A 5,002-nucleotide genomic window follows, 5' to 3' on the forward strand; every position below is an offset into this window, starting at 1 on the left:
GGTTTTTTCTTTGTATGTATAGAGTCTAGCTTACAATATAAAGCACCTTGAGTTGTGTTCAAATAAAAGTGAGCACAGATGAATTGAGTCATTGTTTTGCATTTGTGCCTTTCTTTGGTGTACTTTGATGTACATCCCAACAAACAGTTATGTGTCATTGTTGCTGTTTTTACCTTCAGTTTAACATGAGTGTATTCACTGCTACCAGCAACAAGGATTACTGTAGGTATGTGGATATGATATGATACTTGCTGCTCAACTTTTGGCAGTAGTCAAAAATAAAATCCCTCTACAGCAAAAGGGTAACTTCCTTACTTACCAGCCAAGCCTGTACTCTGGGCTTAGTAGTAATGCACATATTTTAGCATATTAATACATTAGAGTCAGAGTGGACATAGAGAATAAAAAATGATTACAAGATTTCTTTAAGACAGGATTTGTTTGTTTCCTCCCCCTCTGAAAGAGAACTGTACACCAAAGCTATTTTTTTAAAGTGTTGTTTCAGCAGCAGAAATGAGTCACAGTGGTTTTACTCAGCAAGACATCATGGAGGTGAGAGCTCTCTGCATCAGATTGTGTGAATATTTTTCTGAATTAAAAGAAAATTATGGAGTTCAATTTTTTTAAAACATACATGAGTAATTCTCAAATGTGATATTAATGTGTTTTTCATGCAGAGGAATCACTTGGTGACGACTCAGAGAAAGGTCAAGTAGAAGTGCTGCAGCGCCCCCTGTTGCAAAAAGCAGGCATTACAGCACTCCTTGTAAAAAAGAAAAAAAAAAAAAAAGGAAGCCTCTTTATGAGCTAATACTGTATGATAATAAACCTCGGTTGTCACAATCGGTCTCCATGTGATTTAACTGAAAGATTTTTAGGCCAGAAAGATGCCCTTCCCAATACAACAACAAAGGAACTTGTGTCTCCTCCTGCACAAATAAATAAATCAAATTCAAGAATAATGGAATGACTCATAGCATCTTGTTTAAATAATATTACACAGTAGTTACTGTTGGTGTAGTAGTACACTGTAAACCCCAACAGTCTACCTGACTTATAAAGTTTGTGGATATAACAATTAAAATTCCTCACAAAGTTGAAACAACTTAAAACTTTTCTGTTCGGTTAACGATTCAAACGGTTATAATTGTACATGGCTTAGAAGTTAAGAGTAAATACTGCTTTCTTAATTATGATTTTTGAGTAAATGTTTTTTTCCGAGCTCCGCATGTGGACGTCATGACGTCATGACGTCTTCTCTCTAACCTGAACGACGTTGACAGAAAATTCTGTTCAATATGGCTGCCCTTCTCGAGCGACTGGAGAACACATTTGGAGAAACTTGTAAGTAAAACTGAACCTTCGTTATGTTTATTTTTTCCGTAAAAAAGCAAGTATATTAATATGTTGCAGCCAATAACTTGTTTTCGAATGCGCTGTTGTGTTAAAAAGCACAGACCCAGGTGGTGAATAGTTGTTCGCGGTTGTTCGCGCTCTTTTTCAAACATAGATTATGTCATCAGTTTTACAGTTTTAACCGATTAAAACACAGTTTTACGAAGAATCACACATAAAGAAAGGGTCTTAGTGATATTTTAACGACCCCTTGCCAACGCAAGAAAGTTGGCGTTTTTACAACAGCAGCCTCATTGTTCGGCAGGTTTTTTTTTTTTTCTTCTCATTAGCATCATTCAAAAGTGACTTAGCTAGCAGTGGCAACTTCTATCTAAAACAATTGAAATATAGCAAGGTGTTGTATATTTAGTGTGCTGATAAGGTTTTCAATATTTTTATTTTTTCTTCCAAGGCTGAAGGCCAAAGACAAAAAGACAGAAGAAAAAAAAATTCAGACTGCAATTAATTTCAGGTGGAGACAGTAAACACAGGTGAGTTGAAAGATCTATTGAAGAAACCATTCATTAAGTCCCTTAAGGTGAAGATTTCATATATTGATAATGATAAAATTAACACAAATTAAAAGTTTCACTGATAAACACACAATTTTTCCTTGCTTTGAACCCCATGTTCTATATAGATTACAGCTCTGATCTAGAGAACACTATTTTAAAATACTGTGTAGGGTTTTTGTCAAATGATTAAGAAACATACTCTCTGTCACAAGAGACAGAAAGGTTGTATCTTAAAAGAAAAGTCTCCAAAATTTAGTAGAGTCTGACGTCATGCAGTTTCATAAACATGTATTCTCCCCAAAGAATGACACCTGAAAACTTTGCGTTAAATGAACTTTTCTTTTCCCTTTTTAGGAGGCGCCTGATATCAACGTGAAACGCACTGCAGTACTTCGTGCCCTTCCTGTATACCTGCGGGAGGAGGACCCAGAATTCTTTTAGACATGTAATGTAAGTGTATTTTTGCATTACTTAAATTCTGCCAGTAAGATAAAATGCTATGGATTTTTTAAAATACAATTTAATACCCTAGCAGCTACCAAATTGTACAAACAAAATACCCTCTCTGTAGAAAACCCACACACACACAGGTCAGGAGCAGGGCACAGGCGTATCACAGCACTATGGCTATGCTGCAGGTGGCCCAAAAACCAGGCTGAAGTCAAGATTTAGTTTCTTTTTGAGATAAAGTCATGAAATAAAAAATTACTTTTTTTTTTAGAAAAATAATAAAAATACAAATTATGTAATGCAAGAAGCTAACACGTTAATGTACATTTTTCAAAAAAAGTAGAGTACCCTAACTCGTTACAAAGTAACCCACTACACTGCTGAATGTTTTGCTAGATTACAGGTCATGCTTGTTACATTCTCTCAAACCAACCTTACTTATTTAATTGGGGCGATCGTGGCTCAAGAGTTGGGAGTTCGCCTTGTAATCAGAAGGTTGCCGGTTCGAGCCCTGGCTCCGACAGTCTCGGTCGTTGTGTCCTTGGGCAAGACACTTCACCCGTTGCCTACTGCTGGTAGTCAGAGGGCCCGCTGGTGCCAGTGTCCGGCAGCCTCGCCTCTGTCAGTGCGCCCCAGGGTGGCTGTGGCTACAATGTAGCTGCCATCACCAGTGTGTGAATGGGTGGATGACTGAATGTGTAAAGCGCTATACAAATACAGGCCATTTACCATTGATACTGTGTCTATTCCAGGCGGACGCATTGGATGAGTCGACCCTCATTGACACTCCAGTTGCCCTTCTCACAGTGGTTACCGACGGCGCTTCCCAGTCCAGTCCATTTTACTTCCTCAAGCATGGCTGTTTTGGTGAAAGGTGACTAGGTGATGCGTGATATTCCCAGATTTGCAAATGCATTTGCTTTATTGTTTGGCTTGATCTATGCTCTGCATTTAGACTACCCCAGGAAGCTGGTTCACACATTTGCCTTAGTCCAAAATATCTTCATGGGGCTTGATGACGGCAAACCCCTGAAACCCCTGCCTACATGCTCTTAAGGAATATAAGGCAATGTTTGTTAGGACACGCACTCTGTTACTGAGCACTTTGTTTGAAGCACTTTAAGCACTTTAAGTTTACTACAGGCTTTGGGTGGATTTAACTCCATCAGTTTACCTAATTTTCCTATACTTGACTGCCTTATCTGGTTATTTGGAAGCTGATCATCTTTGTACCCATTTTAAAAAATTGTTTTTCATTTCTATTTAAAAAAAAAGTGATTAGTATTTGACTTTTTGTTTTGCATTTTTGTGTATTTTGAGAAAGATGCAATTAGGACTGATGTCGTCCTTTGTGAGTTTATAAAAAGATAAATGTTCTACACAGAATTTATAATGCTCACTTTATGGTGCCGATGTCCATGTTAGTTGTTTTATAAAAACATTTGTGATGTTTTTAAATTTTCATGAAAAAATGTTAAATAAACAAAATGTAAAGTAACTGAATTTCCGTACTTTTTTTTTTTTAGTAGTCTACACTCACAACATATCTTTTAATTAATAATCAGATAATTTGAGTTTAGGTTGTAATATAATTGCATTGTGTTGCATCAAAATAATAAACTACAAGAAACACAAAAATATTGAAATTAAAGTATACAGTCTTTGAGTAAAGCTCAATTAATAAAATATAAAATATAATTTAAAAATTTTAGGTTAACAATAAATACAAATTTTGAGTACCCCATACTTAGAAGATATGAGTTTTTGTACTTAAATCTTTTGAGGTAATCAGTTTCCACAAAAGTTTTAAGTTCAGTCAACTTGTTCGGGTTTACAGTGTAGTAGAAGTTTGTACTGTAATGGACTGTAATGTACTGGAGGTATAGTTAAAAAAAACAAAACAACAACAACAGAATCCTAACTCAGGCTCTGACTGTTCTCATTTCCCTCTTTATGTGTTGAGGTAAAGGTCATCTACAATGTAGGCAACAGAAAATAGAGCAATTAAAAAAATCATTGTTTTTTTTTCCACTTATGCGTAAAAAAAAACGATTCAAGCTGAGTGCCTTCATTAGAATTAAAATGTATAATGAAATAAATTTGAACATGTACTAATAATATTATTTTATTACATTATCATATTACATTATACATACCTATACTTTCTTGTGAAAGTACAGAATATCTGTACTTTTGCCAAATCTGACTCAGTGTCAAACTGCATGTAACCTTTTTTGCCTAAAGAAAATGAATGTTCTAATGTTTTGTGATGCACTGCAGGTGGCAGAGTTGTACTACAATGAACTGCAAAGGACTCGCCCGAAAACTGAACACACACATACACTTACTGGCCTCTCCATAGATCCAAACAAGCATTGTGACTTTAATCTCAGGATTCAGAATTAAAGTCAGAAAAAACACACTTTTTTCCCAGTGGCCTCTGGAAGTGGTCCCTCTTGGAAGTTGGAAAAACAAAAGTTGTATCAGTAACACTGATGTTTTTAAGAAAAAAAAAAGCCTTGCCACCAACAAAACCCCACGCAGCATTGCCAAGGCATTCAAATTTTTTTGACCATGAAGCATTTATCTGATTCTAATTTAATTAGTCATTTTAGTTCATTGTTGTCAAAGGAGTTGGTAGC

The 5,002-nt window shown here is 35.9% G+C and overlaps 1 long non-coding RNA gene across 2 annotated transcripts; it reads left to right on the forward strand.

The window, feature by feature from the left end:
- The first annotated feature begins 1,153 nt into the window (after positions 1-1,153).
- LOC113017466 (uncharacterized) lies at positions 1,154-3,589 on the forward strand. Of its 2 annotated transcripts, XR_003271488.1 has the most exons (4): positions 1,154-1,344; positions 1,808-1,886; positions 2,265-2,360; positions 3,113-3,589. It is a non-coding gene; the product is annotated as an uncharacterized LOC113017466 (long non-coding RNA). The 2 variants fall into 2 exon arrangements; XR_003271487.1 differs by lacking the exon at positions 1,154-1,344 and having other exon boundaries at positions 1,535-1,886.
- Positions 3,590-5,002: the final 1,413 nt, after the last annotated feature.

The sequence above is a fragment of the Astatotilapia calliptera genome, unplaced genomic scaffold (genome assembly GCF_900246225.1).
Source record: "Astatotilapia calliptera unplaced genomic scaffold, fAstCal1.2 U_scaffold_13, whole genome shotgun sequence".
Lineage (NCBI taxonomy): Eukaryota > Metazoa > Chordata > Actinopteri > Cichliformes > Cichlidae > Astatotilapia > Astatotilapia calliptera.